Source organism: Oryctolagus cuniculus, chromosome 10 (genome assembly GCF_964237555.1).
Source record: "Oryctolagus cuniculus chromosome 10, mOryCun1.1, whole genome shotgun sequence".
NCBI classification, from domain to species: Eukaryota; Metazoa; Chordata; class Mammalia; order Lagomorpha; family Leporidae; genus Oryctolagus; species Oryctolagus cuniculus.
In genome coordinates, this window is record NC_091441.1 from 72,420,997 (window position 1) to 72,443,098 (window position 22,102).

Consider the following 22,102-nt stretch of genomic DNA (forward strand, 5'->3'; position numbering starts at 1 on the left):
TGACTGTAGGGTCCCCAGCACTTCGACTGTCTTTTGCTGTTTTTCCTAGGCAAATTAGCAGGGAGATGTATTGGAAGTGGAGGAGCCAGGGCTCAAACGGTGTCCATATGGGATGCCAGTGTCACAGGCAGAAGCTTTATCCACAATGCCCACAATGCCAGCCCTGGGAAGTAACTTTACACTAGAAAAATCTGGCAGCCACCTCAACCATGTGATCAAGGTTAGTATCAGTGGTCATGTTCATTGCATCACACAAACTCTTGATATATGAATGGCATTTATCTCTGTGTTCTTTCCACCAAAAACCTATTAATACCAGTGCAACCATTAGATTGTGTATATCTGTGTGTGCGTGCATTTGTGCAGTCAGTTTGTGGGATATTTTACAAAATACTTGACAGTCAAACTTTTCAAGGTAATAAATAAGTCAGTCAGAGGTCAGGGAAATTATCACAGACCAATGGTGGCTAAGGAGACATGACAATTATATACAATATCATCTCCTGGATGTTATCAGAGATGATAGAAAGACATTAAGAAAAAATAGTGAAATCTAAAAATATAAAAGTATATAGTTAATAAGAACAGTGTCACTTATTCATGACAAATGCACTGCAGTGATGTTAATAGGGAAAACTGGGATGAGTATACAGGATATATCACTGTAATTTATCTACCATGTTTGTTTTGTAGCACCATTTATCCATCTTCATGACATGAGTTCTCCCACTCTTTGTTACCTAATAACATCTGAAGTAATTCAGGACTTCCCAAATTCTTTACACATTAGTTTTCTCTCTGGTGTGCATCCTGGTGCGATGTATTCTAAGAGCTGCCTTACAGACAAAGGTTTTCCCACATCTGTCACATTCATAAGGTTTCTCTCCTGTGTGAATTCTCTGGTGTACTCTGAGAGTTGAATTTTGAGCAAAAGCTTTCCCACATTCATTACAGTCATAAGGTTTCTCTCCTGTGTGAATTCTCTGGTGTACACTAAGGTGTGAATTCTAGAAGAATGTTTTTCCACACTTACTACATTCATAGGACTTTATACCTATGTGAATTCGCTGATGTACTCTGAGGGTTGAATTATGGGCAAGTGTTTTTCCAAATAAAGTACACTCATAGGGTTTCTCCCCTGTGTGAATTCTTTGATGTGCACTAATATATGACTTTTCTGAGACAGTTTTACCACATTGATTACATTTGTAATTTTTCTCCCCTTTGTGAGTTCTCAGATGTGCTCTGAGATGTGATGTCTTTGAGAAAGTCTTTCCACATTCATTACATTCATACAGTTTCTCCCCTGTGTGAATTCTGTGATGTCCCCTGAGGGCCAAATTATCTGCTCAAGTTTTCCCACAGACATTGCATTCATAGGGTTTCTCCCTTGAATGAATTCTCTGATGTGCAGAAAGGTGTGTTCTTTGGGAGAAACTTTCCCCATATGCATTACATTCATAGGGTTTCTCCCCTTTGTGAATTCTTTGATGCACTATGAGAGCAGCCTTATAGACACAAGTTTTCCCACATATGTTACATTCATAAGTTTTTTTCCCCCTGCATGAATTCTCTCATGTTCAGTGAGGTATGACTTCTGTGAGAAAGTTTTCCCACACTTATTACATTCATAGGGTTTCTCCCGTGTGAATTCTTTGATGTGTACTGAGGCATGTCTTCTGGGAAAATGTTTTTCCACATTCACCACATTCATAGAGTTTCTCTCTAGTGTGAATTTTCTGATGTGCTCTGAGGGTTGAATTATGTGCAAACGTTTTCTCACAGTCATTACATTCATAGGGCTTCTGCCCTGTGTATTTTCACTGATGTACTCTTAGGGCTGAATTGTGGGCAAAAGTTTTCTCACAGCTATTGCATTCATAAGGCTTCTCACCTGTGTGAGTTCTCAGATGTGCTCTGAAGGCTGAATTATATGTAAAAGATCTCCCACACTCATTACATTTGTATGGTTTCTCCCCTGTGTGAATTGATGTGCTCTAAGTACAGAAATATGGGCAAAAGGTCTCCCACATTCATTACACTCATAGGGTTTCTCCCCAGTATGAATTCTCTGAATTCTCTGATGTGCTCTGAGGGTTGACTTATCAGCAAAAGCTTTTCCACATTCATTACATGCATAAGGTTTCTCCCCTGTGTGAATTCTCTGATGTGCACTGAGGTGTGTCTTGTGAGAGAAAGTTTTGCCACACTCATTGCATTCATAAGGTTTTTTACCTGTGTGAGTTCTCTGATGTGCTCTGAGATATGATGTCTTGGAAAATGTTTTCCCACATTCAATACATTCATAGGATTTCTTCCCTGTGTGAACTGTCAGATGTTCTCTGAGATGTACCATCTTGAGGAGTGCTTTCCCATATTCACAGCCTTAATAGAGTTTAATTTTTGTGTCTGTTCTTTGGTGTCCTATTTGGGAAGACTTAAAAGAATTCTCACAGCCATTGTTATCATAAGGTTTTTTCTCTATGTGAATTCCCAGATGTTCACTGAGCTTTGACTTCTTATAGACTGTCCCCCTATATTCATTACATCCATAATGTCTGAACCCTCTATGAGTTTCAGGATGTTGAACTGAGTGTGAATTTGAAAAAGATTTTTTATATTCCTCACATTCATAAGGTTTCTCACCTGAGACAGCTCTTTGATGCTGAATGTGATGTGCTTTGTGGTACAGTTTCTCAGATTTACTATATTCATCAAGTTCATAGACTTGTTCTCCAGTTCTCTATGCACTGAAAGGTCTAATATCTTATAGAAGGCATTTGTACATCTATTATATTCACTGAACTTATCTCCAGGTTGTGTTTTCTGGTGTACCACATGGGATAGGCCCTGGATTAAGTTTTCTTCATATGCATTGCTTTCACAAATATTCTGTCTTATAATAGACCTTGGAGACTGAGTGAGAGGTGATTTTGTACCAAAAAAATAATTCCAGTTTCACTACATTCATGGTGTGTCATAGCCACATGAACTTTATTGTATTCTACAGTGGTGGTTTTGTTACAGGATTTCCCACATTCATTAAGATCAGGGCATCTTCTCCTTGTAGCAGTTCTTACGTGGTCAAGTAGTATTATTTTATTATAGTTTTCCCCAAATTCATCACTCTTATAGGGCTTCCTTCCTGTTGGAGAACTTTCAACTGCACTACAGAGAGTCTTATTACATAAAAAATTTCCAAAATCATTATATTCAAAAGATTGCTTCAAAGTTTGAAATTTCTGATGTTGATTTTTGTTATAACTGGGAGCTTTCACATTTGCATTATATTTGTAAAGTTTCTCTTCAGGATGAGTTTTTTGATGCTCAATATCAAGCTGCAATTGTTCACACACATTCATGTAATCAACTTTCTTTCTTAAATAGCTTCCTTCACTAAATAATTCAGAAACAGCTGGAGAATTCATTCTATATGCTTCACATTTAAAGAGTGTTATTCTTGAAAAAGCTGGAGCTATATTCAGATTAGGCATTTTTACTAAAACTTTCTGTCTTTTTTTAACTCAGTGTTGGTCATCAATGAATATTACTTGCCAGAGAGGATGTATTTGTTTTTTTCTGGGTCCCTTTGATGTGTACATTAACTCTGTAATACCCTAAAATGAGAAAAATAGAAAACATTTAAAAAGTGTTGTATTTCTTATCAAGAAAAACAAATAGTTATGTTATAGATTTTATTCTGTTGTTTCTGGTCGTGTTACAAAGATTAAATAACTGATACACACAGACAAACATTCTCTTTTTCATCATCCATAATGTTTAAACAAATAGGTATTATTGTCAATGCCAGCCAGAATGGAGTACTGCTTTTTCCCAGGGGCCTCCTCTAACAATTAAGTTCCTGTCAAAAAAAATTAGCAAGTGACAATTCTACAGAATGGAAAGGAAGTAGACTTCAGAAATGACAGAGAACAAAATTCCCAGGCATTTCTTACTGCTTCCCATCAATATAGTCTGGGTACTTAAGACACCTATAATCTGGGGTATAATCAAGAAAAGCCTATTCCTTCTAGATCTGAGAAAATATGATCTAACAGAAAAACTTTTCATAGAATCCACCATACTCAGGTCAAACAAAAACAGAGGATTCACTGTGTGGTTCCATTCAAGCTGAGCAGGAGAGCTAATCTACTGAGACAGCCACAACCACAGATACAGAGGATCTGGATGCTCATGTAATATACCCCCCACCCCCACCCTGCTGTGTGCCAAACCTGGAGCTCATAGGAATGATCATGAAGAATGCAGATAATATTTCATTCTTGGGGTATGCTGGAACAATTACCAGCAGCCAGTATCAAAATTCCACCTGGAAAAATATTATTATCTAAATGGTGGAACAAATGTCTTAATCTGCAAGAAGAAAAAATCTGTTGTTTTAGAGTACTAGTTGCCATTCAATAGAAGTTGAAGAAGAGCTGGCACTGTGGCATAGCTGGTAAAGCCACCGCCTACAGTGCTGGCATCCCATATGGGTGCCAGTTCGAGTCCCGGCTGCTCCACTTTCTGCCCAGTTCTCTGCTATGGCCCAAGTCCTTGGGCTCCTGCACCCATGTGGGAAGACCCAGAGGAAGCTCCCGGCTCCTATCTTCAGATTAGCACAGCTCCGCCCATTATGGCCAGTTGAGGAGTGAACCAGCAGATGGAAGACCTCTCTCTCTCTCTCTGTCTCTCCTCCCTGTGTGTAACTTTTTCAAATAAATTAATACATCTTAAAAAATATCTGAGAGAAGTAAAGAAACAAACAAACAAAGAGAAGAGAAAGCACAGAAATAATACGTAGGGATGCTTAGTAGGCCAGGTACTATAGGTAGGAGAGATAAAGTAGCAATTATAACTGTATCTCTTAAACCAGAGGATACAATACATTCAACAACCACTGAATTCAAATGTATATGAAACACTCATCAAGACACTGCACTCCAGCTATAAGATAAATCGCCATAAGTATTAAGAAAGTGAAATTATAGACAGGATTATCTTTAGCCACAAATTATACTAGAAATCAGTAAGTGCAAAGCTATCTGAAGAAATAAAATATTATAATTATACACTTTTAATTAATACAAGGTAAAAGAGGAAATCTTACAGAAAATTAGGTTTTTTTGAAGTGAATAAAAACAGAAAAAACAAATTTTGGGGTGCAGCTAAAGCAGTGCTGAGAAATGAATTTGTGGCTTAACATTTTTAAAACAGAAAAGAAAGATCTCTAGTCAGATACCGGTTTTCCCCCTTTAATATTCTAGGGAGAGGGAATTAAATCTAAAGAAAGTAGAAGGAAGAAAATAATAAAGATTAGATCACATAAAAATGAAACTGAAAACAGAAAAACCAAAGAAACATTCTTTGGAAAGTTTTTTTAAATGTGAAAAACAGAGGAAACAAGACATAATATTAGAAATGTAAAAGGGGACATAACTACCAACACAATAGAAATGAAAGAAATATTAACATAAATGCTGTCTTAGTTAAGGCTGCTACCATCAGGGGCCTTAAACAATAAACATTTATTTTCCTCAGTTCTGGAGGCTGGGATTCCAACATGAGGGTACCAGCCCTTGTGATCACGTTTCTGTGAGGGAAGGGCCTCTTCTGGGTGAAGGATTACAGATGTTTTGTTGTATCCTTAACAGTAAAAAGAACTATGAAGCTCTCTGGCATCTTGTAAAGACATTCTAATCTCACTCAAAAGGGCCCCATTCATAATCTCATTACTTTCTAAGGGTCCCACCTCCAAATAAATCACATAGGGATTTTGGCACAGAAATGGGGAGAGTAAAAATATGAAGTCCATTGCAAACTCTATGCTCATAAACTAAAAAATTTAAGTGAAACAATAATTTCTTGGAAAAAATTAATAATTCACTCAATGAGAAAGATATAATGTGAACTTACCAATATTATGTTATGTAGCAAACTGAATATGTAGACACTATCTTGCCCAAGACCCACACATACAGAGTTCCAAATAATAGTTCCAAGACCAAATGATTTTAATTAGTGAATTCTCCCAAGCATCTAAGGAAGAAATAATACCAATTCCACACAGTCTCTTCAAGAAAATATAAGCTGAGGTAATATTTCCCAAATAATTCTGAGACTTGAATTTCCTTACAAGACCAATGAAAATTCTAGAAAATAAACCAGGGGCAGGCATTTCCTAGTCTACCCAAATCCCACATCTGAATACCTGGGTTAAATACTAGGTTATGGTCCTGGACTCCACTTTCTTGCTAATGCAGACCCTGAGAGGCAGGAGCAATGATTCAAACAGTTGGGTTCTTTCCACTCATGTGGGAGACCTGGGTTGAATTTTCAGCTCCTAGCTTCAGCCTGGCTCAGACCAGGCTGTTGTGAGCATTTGAACAGTGAACTAGTGAAAGCCCAAAGAATTAAAACCACATATCATTTGATATAAAAAATTTTAACAAAATTCAAAATCCATTCATTAACTCAATAAAAAGGCATTTACAGAAAGCCTATAGCTAATATCACACTTAAAAGTGTAAGATTAAATGTTCTCCAAGATTAGGGAAAGACAAGAATGTCTATTCTCACAATCTTTATTCAAGATTTTACTGAAGTGTCAGCTTGCAGCATATGCAAAAAGGTTAAGAATAAAGCAAAAAAGATCAAGAGTAAATCTATCTCCCTCAAAATCACAACAATAACTACAAAAAAGCTCCTTAAACTAGTAAATGGTTTTTGACGTTACTTATTTATTTATTTATTCATTTTTTATTTTTGAAAGGCAGACAGCTAAAGACAGAGATAGATCTATCTGCTGATTCACTCCTCCAAAAACCTGAAAAATCTAGGACTGGCCCAGGCTGAAACCAAGGGCCTGGAACTCAGTTCAGGTCTGCCATAAAGGAAGCAGAGACTCAATTACTTGAGGCATCACTTGGTGCTTCCCAGGTATACATGAGTAAAAGGCTGGAATCAGAAGCAGGTCTCTAATATGGGTTGCGGGGATACAGAGCTACATCTTATCTGCTATGTCAAATGCTTACCCCCTAGTAAGAATTTTTAACAAGGGCAGAATATGTGGTCTACAAACAGTCTTACAGCTGTGAACAAATCAAGTGGAATCTGAAATGAGAGAAACAGTATCATTTATCATAGCACAAAGCCTTGGTATAGTATACTGAAAACCACAAAACATTAATGAAAGAAATCCTAAATAAGTGGGAGGTATATTTTGTTTATGGACTGGGAAACTAAATTCTAAATTCTAAGATGTCAATTCTCCTTAATTTGATTTATAAATTCAACATAGTCCCTTAAAATGCTTCAATACTTGTTTTGTGAGGATTAAAAAGGTCATTTTAAAATTAATAAAGAAGATAAGAAAACTGCCTAATTTCAAAACCTAATTCTAATTAATAAGTTAATCAAGATTATAGTTTAAGGATAGATATGTAGATGATTCCTCTTTTTGTCTAGCTGTCATCTATTTTTGTTTTTATTCTTTTTTTGAACACATTTACTTATTTGAAATTCAGAATTACAAGTAAAGAGGGAGAGACAGAGAAAGAGACATGTTCCATCTGCTGGTTCACTCCCCAGATGGTTGTAGTGGTGAGGGCTAGGCCAGGTGGGAGCTCAGAGCCAGGAGGTTCATCTGGATCTCCCACCTGGATGGGTAGCAGAGGCTCAAACACTTGGGCCATCTTCCACTGCTTTTCCCAAGCAGTGGGAGTTGGTTTGGAAGATAAGCAGCTGAGAAATGAACCAGCACCTGTATGGGATGCCAGTGTTGCAGGTAGTGGCTTTTACTGCTGCACAACAATGCCAGCTCATTTTTTATTCTAAGAACATTCTGTTTCTCAGTTTACAGTGTAATAATTTCTGATTTTACTTTCAAAGTCTTCTGTTTTCATCAGTGTGCTTCTGTTACTGCTTAATCAATGCTCACTAATTTGGCTATATTTGAAGGTTTCTAATTTGGAGTTACATTTATCATTTCTTAAGTATTACATAAATTTGGTTTTGATTTCCTTTTTTACAATGTTTAAAAGATAACTTAGAAAAGTTTTCATGTGTTTTTGTTTACTCAATTATTAATTTCTAGATTTTACAAACTATGTTCAAGGAATATTTGTGGTGATTCTCTCTTTAAAATTTATATTTTCAATATTTTATGATTATTTTGTAGGAACTTGAAAGGTTTGTTTTTTGCAGATGGCATACAATGGAATGTATTGTCCACTTTAATAAAAATGTCATTAATACCTTCTGTAGGGGTGTTTATTTAATGTTCAGGTGAGATAGAGTTATGAGTTCCTTGTTTGAGGAGACAGTATGAGTTCCTAATTCTACTGAGTTTTAGGTTGTTAGAATTCCATTATTTTATGAACACTGACATACTTTTTGGTTTAGTCATTAAAATACTTAAAGGTTTTCTCTAATCTGTGCTATGAGCTAAAAGGGACTCTTTTCATTTAATGCACTTATTCCCTACGTTAAAATCTTAATAACAGAACATGAGTCCCAAATTATTTTATTAATTCAACATCTTTCATTACAATTTTTCTAAGTCACTTATTTAGAGATATCGTTTTCAACTAATCCAATTATTTGCACTGACTGGAAGACAGACTTGACGTAAATTATGTCAGCCTTTATGTTATGCCCTTTATTTATATTTCTCCATAACAAAAATGTTCGGTAAGTATGCTTTATTCCTCATAATTCTGATAATTTTACTTTCTTTTAATAAATAATTTAAAAATGTAACTTGAAAATTCCCAGGATTGCATAATAGCATAAACAAAGGCTAATATGCATATAAAAAGGTCACTGCTGTCCTAAGTGATCAGGTAGATTTTTTTTTTGACAGGCAGAGTTAGACAGTGAGAGAGAGAGAGACAGACAGAAAGGTCTTCCTTTCGTTGGTTCACTCCCCAAATGGCCGCTAAGGCTGATGTGCTGCACTGATCCGAGCCAGCAGTGGGCCCTTGCACCTGCATGGGAAACCTGGATGAAGATCCTGGTTCCTGGCTTTGGATTGGCTCAACTCTGGCCATTGCAGCCCCTTGGGGAGTGAACCAGCGGATGGAGGACCTTCCTCTCTGTCTCTCCCTCTCACCATCTGTAATTCTGCCTCTCAAATTCATAAATAAAATCTTTAAAAAAGAAAAGAAAAAGAGAGGCCTTATCAGAAATCAACCTACTGGCACCTTAATTTTGGAATTTCAGGCTATACAACTGTGAGAAATACATTTCTGTTGTTTAAGCCACTCAGCTTATGGTATTTTATTATGTAAGATCCAGCTGACTAACAGAAATATAAATCAAAACCACAAGGAGACCACTTCATATCCATAAGAATGGTTAGAATAAAATCTCCTATTATGGTGAGGATGTGTTTAAATCAGAAAAATTAGGTCCTTAAAGATATAAACAAAGAGGTGCTGTATCACTCAGCAGTTTCATCCTAAGTATATACTTAAGAAAAATAAAAACATATATCCATATACAAACATGTGAATGAATGTTTATATCAGCTTTATTCACAACAGCCAAAAGGCAAATCACTAATGAATAGGCAAACAAAATGTGGTATGTCCATACAATGTTATATTATCTGGCCACAAAAGGATGAAGTACTAATACATGCTAGAATATCAATCTTGTAAACTAAGCAAAAGAAACCAATAATAAATGATCAAATGTTATATAATTCCATTTATATTAAATGTCCAGAATAGGCAAATGTAGAGACAGAAGGACATTAGTAATTGCTTAGGACTAGAGAGGCTAGGGGTTAGAAGGGTGATAACTGAAAGATATAGGTTTCTTTCTGAAGTGATGAAAATTGACTGTCGTGATGTTTGTATAAATTTGTGCATATGCCAAGTCACTGAACTTTGTACTTTAAGTAAGGAATTATATGATACATGAATTATATTTCAATAATTAAAAAAATAAACTAACAAAAGTGTTCTCCTTCTAAGGTCAAACAACCCCAGATCTCTTTCTGTCAGTGTTCACTCACCTGGTTCCTGCTGGTTTAGCAATTTGTCCTCCAAGGACCACAGCTTTCACCTTGTTCCAATTTGAATATCACATCAGGTTTGGTAACACAATATCCTATAAACAGAATAATTGAGAATATATATAGATGAGATTCATGGGCTTTTGGGATTCTGAAGATTCAAAAACATGGCAAAGTTTTCAATGGGATAAAACCATCATTTTTGTCTCATTAACCTTAGACCTCTTAATCCAAAGCCAGTACAATTTTAATCTCTATAAGGGCCCATATGCCATGATAATTTTTAAAAAGGATATATATTGGGGCCAACGTTGTGGCATAGCAGGTTAAGCTGTTGCCTGAAGTGCTGGCATCCCATATGGGTAATAGAACTAGTCCTGGCTGCTCCACTTCTGATCCAGCTCCCTGCTAATGTGCCTGGAAAAGTGCTTGGGCCCCTGCACCCATGTGGGATGCTAGGACAAAGCTCTTGACTCCTGGTTTTGGACTGGCCCAGCCCTGGCCTTTGTGGCCATTTCGGGAGTGAATCAGCAGATGGAAGACTTCTTGCTCTCTGCCTCTGCCTCTCCCTCTCTCTAATTTTACCTTTCGAATAAATAAATAATATTTTTTTAAAAAAACGTAACAGAAAACGAAAGGATATATATTCTACAAGGAGACACGTAATAAGGTCTGCTTACCTACTGAGACGAGATGGCTGTAGGTCTCCAGCATGAAATCTCTGTACAGGGTCCACTGAGCAGGGTTCATTTTATGCCATTCTTCCTGACTGAAGTCCACACTCACATCTTCAAATGACACCAATACCTGTGACAACACATTTATTTCAAACATTTAGAATTAGGTGAGATAAAAAAATCTTTGAAAAATTACTACTTTTCCTATGTACTCTCTCTCTTTTTTTTTTTTTTTTTTTTTTGACAGGCAGAGTTAGACAGTGAGAGAGAGAGAGAGAGAGACAGGGAGAAATGTCTTCCTTTACTGTTGGTTCACCCTCCAATGGCCGCTACAGCCGGCACACGGCGCTGATCCAAAGCCGGGAGCCAGGAGCTTCTCCTGGTCTCCCATGCGGGTGCAGGGCCCAAGCACTTGGGCCATCCTCCACTGCACTCCTGGGCCACAGCAGAGAGCTGGACTGGAAGAGGGGCAACCAGGACCGAATCCGGCGCCTTGACCAGGACTAGAACCCAATGTGCTGGCGCCACAGGCAGAGGATTAGCCTAGTGAGCCGCGTCGCCAGCCCTATGTACTCTTGAGGCTCTAAAAATTAAAGTTATAAAAGCTTATATTGGAATTAATTTTGTCTTTCATGTTGATGTTAGTTCTGCTAACATTAGAAATCCAGCTCCCTACTAATGTGCCTGGAAAAGCACTAGATGATGGCCCACGTACTTGGCTGGGTTCTTGCCACCAACACGGGAGACTCAGATAGTCTGAGGCTCCTGGCTTCAGCCTGGCCTATCCCTGGCTGTAGTGGCCATTTGAGAGAGTGAACCAGTGAATGGAAGATCTTTTTCTCTCTTTGTCTCTCCCTTTCTCTTTGTCACCCTGCCTTTTAAGTAAATAAAATATGTTTTAAAGTAGGATGACAATTTTTTTTTTTTTTAAGTTTCAGTGAGACAGATCTGTTCATGTGGAAACATTAAGATTCTCTGGAACATAAAGCCAGAATTGCCAGGAAACATTATTTCAGAATGCAGACGGAAGCTCTAGAATGAGGACAGAATTTGAGAATCATTGCCCATCTGGGTGGAAATTGAAGTTATTAAAGACAGAAACTTCCTTGAACACAAGGGGATTGAGAAAAGAAAAGTAGCAAAACACCATTCAAGGAACCATGGATATTAAAGACGCTGGAAGAAAAAAATACAAGCCACAAATTAGAGAAAAATTCTATGAAAACTAGTAACAGAATCTGGAGAGGGTAGAGACTTGGAAACTGATAAAAGGAAAAGATTCCAGATGACTTCAGGGGTGGGGTGGATGTTGTGGTCCATCAGGTTAAGCTGCTGCTTAGGATGCCTACACTCCATACTGGAGTTCAGGTTTGAGTCCTGGGTATTCTGCTTCTGATCCAGCTTCCTGCTAATGCACCTAGAAGAGAGAAGACAATGGCTCAAGTACTTGGGTCCCTGCCATCCATGTGGGCAACCAGGATGGAGTTTCTGGCTCCTGGCTGTTGCAGCCATTTGAGGAATGAACCAGCGAATGGGAAGATTCTGTCTCTCATAAAGAGATAAATAGCCTCTTTTTTCAATTTTTAATTTATCAGAACCCAGCAAGAGATGATTTCCATCAACTTAACACTAAATTAGGGCAAAAAATACATTAAGAAAACCCTAAAGCTTAAGGCAGAAGTAAAACATAAAAACAGTATGTCTAAAACAGATTGTAGAATGTTGATTCACATAGGGTAGTTGTTGTCGCATAGGAGATTAAGCCATCCTCTGTGACACCAGCATCCCATATGGGTGCCAGTAAGTGTTCCAGCTGCTCTACTTCTGATCCAGGCCCCTGACACCCATATGGGAGACCTAGAAGAAGCTCTTGGCTTTGGCCAGGCCCAGCTCTAGTGGTTGTGTCCAAATGGGGAGTGAACAGATGGAAGATCTGTCTCTGTCTCCTCCCTCTCTAACTCTGCTTTTCAAATAAACAAATATTTTTTAAAAAAGATTCACATAGTTAATACGGTCAAAAATATTATCAATTAGTCTGGGATTTCTCCAGTTATGAAATGTCTAGGCTGCTGGTGCTAGTGTTGTAGTGTAGTAAAGCCGCCACCTGAGACACCAGCACCCACATGGCCACCAATTCAACCCCCTGGCAGCAGCTCTACCTCCAATCTAACTCCTTGCTAATGGCCTGTGAAATGCAACATAAGATGGCTCAAGTACTTGGGCCCTTGACAGCCAAATGGTGGTGCAGGATGAAGCTCCTGGCTCCTAGCTTTAGCCTGGCTCAGTCTTGCTCTGGCCATTGTGGCCATTTGGGGAGTGAACCAGTAAATGGAAGACCTCTGTCTCTTCCATTCTCTCTGTAACTCTGCCTTTCAAATAAATAAATAAAACTTAAAAAAAATTCTTAGTTGCTAATTGAAGAAATTTTGCTATGTAATAGCTACCATACAACCAAATGGTTTTTATGACAAAGCAACTAAGGTAATTTCATGATTTTCTTTTGTACAGATTTTACAAAATTAAATAGAAAGAAGTACAACTAGGGAGTATTTTTAGATTCATCTCCTCACACTAAGGCCCAAAAGATGTATGTCACTTCCCTTTAATTACATTTAAAAAATCCTGTGAACCATAATACTTCTAAATATGGCCTGATTCTAATTACAACAAAGGCATGGACTGTTTGACAATGTGGGAAAACCAGTAGATTACTGCATCTTTTCATGGTCATTAATTAATTTGAAGCTGAAGCTTAAGAATTGGAGCACCTCAGCAAGTGAATGACCTATCTCTTATCCACTAGTCTGAATTTTGACTGAAACCTTAGTACTAGGGGGAAATGCATTTCATGTTGTTTGTGTGCAATTAACAATCATCCTTCTGAAAAACAGGGTTGACAATCTTAAATTTCTATTTATGATTAAAACTTTTTGTTTTAGGGGGTGGGATAAGATTTTTAAAATGATACATTTTATTGAATAGAGTTAAATAAAAGGCAAATACATTTAAAATAATTTTGTAAGTCTAACAAATATGAGCTTTGTGTGTTCTTAACTAACATATTAATGACAAGAATTCATTTTTGTTATAAATTTTAAGCTATTTTAATAAAATAGTAGGGGGCCTCACTGTACTTATATTTATTTGTGCATTTATAAAAACATGCTAAAATTCCTTATGTAGTACTTCTGAAAAAGTCTAGTCATAAAAGATCACTAAAATGATCAGAAAAGCTTTGAAATCCTGATTGCAGATTCATTTCAAAGTAGATTTAGCCCCTTTCAGGATTGGGCATTTCAATCACAAATATCTTCACCAGTCTGAACTATGAAAATATAAACAAATTAGCTAGTGATGGCCATAGTGAAGCAGTACTGGTGTTACTTGAGGAAAAAATAAAAACTGAAAATACATATGAATCCTGCATTCCACAAGTTCAAGAACCAAGTAAGATCTAACTCATAAATACTGTCATGTCTTTGCAGGTTATCTTGACTTCCATCAGGTCCCAACTGAAAACTTATTTGCCAAAGCCCATCAGCACTCATGTAAAATAACAGGAGTAGGGAGGGAATTTTGTACACATGTTTCCCAGTGTTTAGTTTCCATTTCCCCTTTTTTATGTAATTATTATAGGTATAACTCCTTGAAGATCATGAAATAAGGGATAGATATAGAACATCTGTTCGGCTAACAATACATAAAAAGTTTTCAACTACATAAAAAGTTTTCAACTGAGTAACTGTTCTCACTCTGATTAAACTATGTGAAACATAAAATGTACAACAATTTTTTCTTGCTTGTCTACTTGTGGAAAGAATTATTGGGCTCAATAAAATGTGAAAAACACAGTAGTTTTCTTCAAATGCAAAGATTAACTGTTTTGGCTCAACCATAACATAACAAATAAAGTGTCTACTTAGAGAATACAATAGGAAAAGTTTCACATATGTACATGGATATATTCATTCATTAAAATATTCCTTAAATCTTTCTCAATGTATCTTTACAACCAATAGAACTGAGCTTTATTTAAAAAAAGTAAAAATGATGGAATAGAAATGATTTAATTTTACAGTACTTTGTTTTTTTTTTTTTAAGTTTTCCCTTAGGATGTAAAGGACATCATTGAAATGCTGCTTTTCACAGTTTGCAAAGTCCACCTGAAGCTCTCATTCTTCATCGTTTTGCTTCAATTTATGGAAGACACCAAATTTATCCTTGGAAGTCTGTTTAGTACAGCTGTTAGAATTCTGGGTTCACTCTCCAAGTTTGGGCCTCTAGTTAAATGCTGAAGAATGTTAGAAGGGTTCTGTTTTGAGTACCAAGGTTTGCACTGTGGTTCACCTGTGCATCTTTAGCCAAATTTGCAGACAGAGGTTGTCTACTTGGAAGATGGGAAATTGTTTGATGAGTTCCATGTTCAGAAACTGAAATAGAAGTCCTCTTTAAAGCAGTGGGAAGATCATCACTAGGTCATTCTCTTCTATTCCAGCCATCCCACATCACCACCTCTTTGATTTGTTCTTTCCCATATGTAGTATAACTTGAGGGTTCTTCATTCTCAGCTACTTTTGGAATATTTTTAGCTACTACATGATCATTCACAGCTGATTTTTCTCCATCATTTGCTTGAACTTTGTGAGTCTCTTGTTTTTGTTGAAAAAATTGGTCTGCTAAGTTTTCTTCAAATCATGCTCTTAATTCCTTGACCTGCTGTCCACACTGAAAATTCTCATATGCTAACCACTTCACAAGGAAAGTACTTTTCTGTCTGTAGTGTTGAAGCTGATCTTCTTGTGGAAGAAACTCCTGATTAAGCTCAACAAGTTACCCCTTTAAATGATGTTTGCTACCTGATATGAAATGCTGGTCTGTAGTTTAACCTTGTCATCTTCGCATCTCTTCCCCAGACCCTCCCAGCCAGCAGGTTTCTGGTGAGGTGACCATAATTTGGCCCCCTCTGGTACATCTGTTTCTTATGCATGCCCACCAAGAGCAAGAGATCTGAATTATACTTCTTCAGATGCCTGCGGGCCATCTCTGTGCACTGAACCTGGCCCTGTGGCTCAGTCTTCTTCTCAGGAAGCAAGATGTGTCAGGAAGAAGTGCTCTAGTAGTAAACGCCAGGAAAACAATCACTACCAGAAGCACCACCAGCATAAAGTAGGGCAGACAGCCAGCCCTTGGGTTGGCCTCGAAACCCAGCAGGGGGTCAAACTGGGCTGTACCCTGGGGCTTCACAGCAATTTGCAAGCAGAAGCTCAGGTCTCTGAGAAAATTCTCTGTCCCACAGATCAGTGAAAAATTTACAATAATTATAGAATCAACTTTTTCAGAACACATGAAGCTAACTAAAGGCCTGTACAATCTATGGAACATATATACACCAGAAAAATAGCTACTCAAAATGGTAAAAGTGCCTCAATGGCATTTTAACTTGTCCTATACCCATCCCTCTCCCTCCAACTGCATGGTAGCTTTGAAAAACCACACTGTGAAATAAGTCAACTGGGTTATGGTTCTGTCAAAGCTTTAGCCCCAGAATACTGTCATTATCTGACCTGGATGATGGTTTTTTGGAGGACCTTACCTATAAGACTATTTGAACTAATCAGAGCTCACTTGGTATGAACAGCCCCATTCCTTAGAGGCATTTGTTAAAAACATTTAAAGGCAATTGTTTAACTGAGCAACTAGCGAGCTGAGGTGGTAGATAACAAAAAAAAAAAAAGCTCATCAAAAACTAAAAGGAAAAGCTGAGGAGTGAGATATCCATAAAGGTTCTGAATAGTTCTGATACACTCCTGAGACCGTAGATGGCCACCTAAATGAACAGCACTGAATATAAAGCCCAGAGCTGTCAGCTTGCTCAGGAAAGATGTGAGAAAGCTTGAAGCTGTCACCTCTGGGTGACTTCAAGGTTTGAAGTAAGCAGGATATCAAGGCCAGCAAAACAGTAAATTGTCTAGATGACTGATGAAGGAATGCCCAACTTGCAGAAAGCCCCTTAGCATAGACTAGGAGACTTACTGGTTCAAGCATTTCAGGAAATTTCTATAGAGACTTCTGCTATTAAAAATAATAAGAAATATAGGTTCACAGAGTTAGTTTTAAAAATTATTCAACAACAACCTTTCTGGTCAATGAGGATACTGTTACAGTTGGAAAAGGGAAATAAATTCAGGCATTGTGGCACAACAGGTTACATCACAACCTGTGATGCCAGCATCCCATAACAGAGTAACAGTTTGAGTCCTGGCTGCTTCATTTCCAATCAAGCTCCCTGCTAATGCAGCTGGGAAAGATGATAGCCTAAGCACTTGGGCCCCTGCCACCCACATGGGAGACCTGGATAGAATTCCTGGCTCCTGGCCTTGATGTAGCCCAGCTGGGCATTGCAGCCATTTGGAGAGTGAACCAGCGGAGGGAAGATCTCTCTTTTTTTTAACTTTTATTAAATGAATATAAATTTCCAAAGTACAGCTTATGGATTACAATGGCTTCCCCCCCATAACTTCCCTCCCACCTGCAACCCTCCCCTTACCCTCTCCCTCCCCCCCTCCATTCACATCAAGATTCATTCTCAATTCTCTTTATATACAGAATATCAGTTTAGCATATATTAAGTAAAGATTTCAACAGTTGGCACCCACATAGAAACACAAAGTGAAAAATACTGTTTGAGTACTAGTTATAGCATTAAATCACAATGTACAGCACATTAAGGACAGAGATCCTACATGAGGAGTAAGTGCACAGTGACTCCTGTTGTTGACTTAACAAATTGACACTCTTGTTTATGGCATCAGTAATCACCCTAGGCTCTTGTCATGAGTCGCCAAGGCTATGGAAGCCTTTTGAGTTCACCAACTCTGATCATATGTAGACAAGGTCATAGTCAAAGTGGAAGTTCTCTCCTCCCTTCAGAGAAAGGTACCTCCTTCTTTGATGACCTGTTCTTTCCACTGGGATCTCACTCACAGAGATTTTCATTTAGGTTTTTTTTTTTTTTTTTTTTTTTTTTTTTTTTTTTTTGCCAGAGTGCCTTGGCTTTCTATACCTGAAATACTCTCATGGGCTTTTCAGCCAGATCTCCATGCCTTAAGGGCTGATTCTGAGGCCAGAGTGCTGTTTAGGACAGCTGCCATTCTATGGGTCTGCTGTGTATCTTGCTTCCCATGTTGGATCATTCTCTCCCTTTTTGATTCTATCAGCTAGTATTTTCAGACACTAGTCTTGTTTATGTGATCCCTTTGTCTCTTAGTCCTATCATTATGATCAACTGTGAACAGAAATTGATCACTGGGACTAGTGAGATGGCATTGGTACATGCCACCTTGATGGGATTGAATTGGAATCCCCTGGTATCTTTCTAATTCTACCGTTTGAGGTAAGTCAGATTGGTAAATCAGATTGGTAAGATCAGGTAAGTCAGATTGAGCACATCCCGAATTGCACATCTCTTCCCTCTCTTATTCCCACTCTTATATTTAACAGCGATCACTTTTCAGTTAAGTTTCAACACTTGAGAATAACTGTGTATTGATTACAGTATTCAACCAAAAGTATTAAGTAGAACAAACAAAAAAATACTAAGAGGGATAACGTATTAAGTTGTTCATCAACAGTCACGGCAAGGGCTGATCAAGTCAACATTTCTCATAGTGTTCATTTCACTTTAACAGGTCTCTGTTTCTCCTTCTCTCTGTCTTGCTGTCTTTCAAATAATAAAATAAATCTAAGAAAATTAAAAATAATAATAAGATATTCTGTTGCACAGTATGGTGACTATAGCCACATGATTTTATTTAAAATATCTAGTTTGCAACAAAAATTATTTTAAAAGTAAATAAGTAATTATAACCTACATGCAGGAAAAGAAAGGGTAATCAATAGACACTGCTTCTGAAGAAGCAGACAATAGATTTAACTATACAAGGACTTTAATTCAGCTCTTTTATATTGCTCAGAGACTTAGAGGAAATGATATGTCAGGGCTAAAGCAAAGTATGAGAACAGTATTTCATTCAACAAAAGGTATCAATTAGCAGACAGAAATTATGAAAAGGAACTAAACAGAAAATTTAGAGTTGAAAAGGATAATAGCTGAAACAAAAAAAATCTCATACAACAAAAAAAAATTGTCAATAGGTTTGAGTACTAAAAGGATGAATAACTAGATAAAGCAGTCAGTGAGATTATGCAGCCTGAGAACAGATTGGGAAAAAAAGGTAAAAAAAATGAACTGTGAGACAACATAATGAGCACATCAGACAGGCAGTGAGAAAAGGTCTGGCAGTGGGCAAATAATGGTTAAGAATTGATCACACTGATAGGTCTAAGAGTCAAAGGAATCACACAAACATGACTAGTGTCTGCTATTACTAACTGATAGAATTAAAAAGGGAGAGAACGATCCAACATGGGAAGTGGATACACAGCAGACTCATAGAATGGCAGATGTCCTAAACAGCACTCTGGCCTCAGAATCAGTCCTTAAGGCATTCGATATGGCTGAAGAGCCAACGAGAATATTTTAAGCATGGAAAATCAAGACACTGGCAAAAAAACAAAAACAAAAACAAAAACAAAAAACAAAACAAAACAAAAAACCCAAAACCCTAAATGAAAGATCTCTGCAAGTGAGATCCCAGTAGAAAGAACGGGGCCATCAAAGAAGGAGGTACCTTTTTCTGAAGGGAGGAGAGTACTTCCACTTTCACTGTGACCTTGTCTGAATAAGATCAAAGTTGGCGAAGTCAAAAAGCTTCCATAGCCTTGGCAACTCATGACTAGAGCCTAGGGAGATTACTGACACCATAAACAAGAGTGTCAAATTGTTAAGTCAACAACAGGACTCACTGTGTACTTACTCCTTATGTGGGATCTCTGTCCTTAATGTGTTGTCCAATGTGAATTAATGCTATAACTAGTACTGAAACAGCATTTTACACTTTATGTTCTGTGTGGGTGCAAACTGATGAAATATTTACTTAATATATACTAAATTGATCTTCTGTATATAAAGATAATTGAAAATGAATCTTGATGTGAATGGAATGGGATTGGGAGCAGGAGATGGAAGGGGTGTTAGTGGGAGGGAAGTTATGGGGAGGGGGGAAAGCCATTGCAATCCATAAACTGTACTTTGGAAATTTATATCTACTAAATAAAAATTAAAAAAAATCTTTATATTAAAAAAAATAAGTTCCTAAATTTGATGAACATGATTATATACTCACAAAGCTCAATAAATCTCTAGTGGGATAATCTTGGAGTTAAGATAACTACAACTAGGCACATGATAAAGTGTTAAAAAGTCAAAGGCAAACAGATAATCTTAAAAACATCAAGAGAGAAATGACGTCATATTTTAAAAAAATGGTTTCTAATGAAAAAGCATAGAAAGTAGAAGGCAGTGCGATGACATATTCAAAGTGCTGAAAGAAAAGAATTATTAGCCCATAATACTCTATATTCAGCAAGAACAGAGAAATTAATACCTTCTCAGATGAAGAAAAATACAGACAATCACAAGAAAACTGTCCTACAAGAACTAATGAAATGGTTCAGCAAATCTAAAGAAAGGAGTTTATTGGCTTCTTGGAGATACAACACAATGGAATGTTAGTTAAAGTATATAGTTTCTTTTTAAGGAAATAAAAATGTTCTAGATTTGACTCTGATGATGATTGCCCATATTTGTGAATAAACTAAAAAACATCATTGAACTTTATACTTTAAATGGGTGAACTGAAACACAACAAGGCTGTAGAAAAAAAGTGAGAGGATGAAATCAGTCAAGTAAAGAAGACAAAGGGCCAAGGATGAAATCAGGATAATTCAAGTGAAATGATAAAAGAAGATAAGGGCTTATAGTGTCACTCTCAGAGAACTTTCCAGAAGGGCAGAGTGAGAAGTACAGGCTAGTGTTATAGTAAAGTCAAGTAAAGACAGGACAAGACAACATTCACTCGATTTGATTGTAATCTAGTTTGGGTCACTGGAGATTCCAGGCGAGTGTGAAAAGACACCAAGGCATCAGAGATATTTGAAGTTGAATGAAATTTGTGGGAACATTTCAAAAAGCCGGAATTATAGATCATCTGCTGAACAGTCTGAGTATCACGGGTACTCAAAATGTTTATGGAGAGTAATTTTCAGGACAGTCAGTTGATTCGTAGGAAACAAGTCTAATTTAATTTCAGTGTTTCAGTTCTTGAAAATCAGTACTGAGGAAGTTTGCATTTAACATTACATTTTCTATTTCTATGAAGAACAAGTAGATGTAACATTCTGTTATTTCAGCAAGTTAATTTAAACAACCACTTGAAGAACAACAAATACATTTGTTTGTGTTCATGATTATATCTCATGAGGAAGAGGTTTGCTTTATCTTTCTCATCAATGTAAGCCTTTTAACTTTTTCCCATATAATTTCCAGTCTGTCATTCTGCTAAGACTATCAAAAATGTCAGAAATAATTTGGATTTTGATTTGGTAAAATTTGTAATGCAGATGTAAAACCCTGCATCTACTTGCATGCCACCCTTGCTCTTCTAGTCACCTGTGTGTTTCTGTAAGAGTATCTTCTATGTATGTGTCTGGTCCATTTCTATTCTACTTGTCCACGTAAATATACTGACATAGAAACTCTTATGAAATTTACTGTAAAACACACTGTTTATTAAAAGGTGAACTCACCTGGTATGTGCTCATTTTTTTCTCCCCTGGAAGAATATACATAAGTGTGAAGATTCAGCTGGAGGAAGGAAAGAGAAAAGGGATCATGAGAGAATTGGTCCTTATAATCCTATATTTACCAGCCTAAAACTCTCATCACTTCAGATACAAAAACAACTTTCAAAGGAGGTCATGTCCTTTGACTCTTGAAAAGGGACAGGAAGGACCATGCAGTAGGAATAGTGCCTGAACATGTGCATCTCTGATAAGACTGTTTGGGGTTAAGCTTTCATTTACACTAAGTATATTGGTGTTTTTGGTGATACACTAACAGTTCGTTCTCTTCTGACAAACACATAAAAACAAAATAGAGAACTGGCTGAACAAGTTTAGGTACACAAGAGATGATCCTTTGACTTCAATGAAACTAATAGAAAATTATGCAAGCTGGCTTGTTAATCAAGGTCTTAATCATTTTTACACAGCGAGTCAGGACTTCTACAGAAAGCTCTGAAATACAGATGGGATGTTTTATGTAAGGGATATATTTTTTAACTTTTTGTTCTAAACTGGTTGTCACTTCTAATAAAAGACCTTTGGAGGTGACTTGCACTGTGCTTAGCCCCTGGTTCTGCCCTGGACGACACTACAAAAATCATTCATTTTAGGCCCAGTATTGGTTTCCAGGATAGAAAGTTCTTTACTATTATTTTGTTAC

General features: G+C 37.1%; 2 pseudogenes; both read right to left on the minus strand.

Moving 5' to 3' along the window:
* Positions 1-779: 779 nt before the first annotated feature.
* On the minus strand, positions 780-21,459 carry LOC100344480 (zinc finger protein 658-like; annotated as a pseudogene).
* Positions 14,727-16,044, minus strand: LOC108177170 (protein GOLM2-like; annotated as a pseudogene).
* Positions 21,460-22,102: the final 643 nt, after the last annotated feature.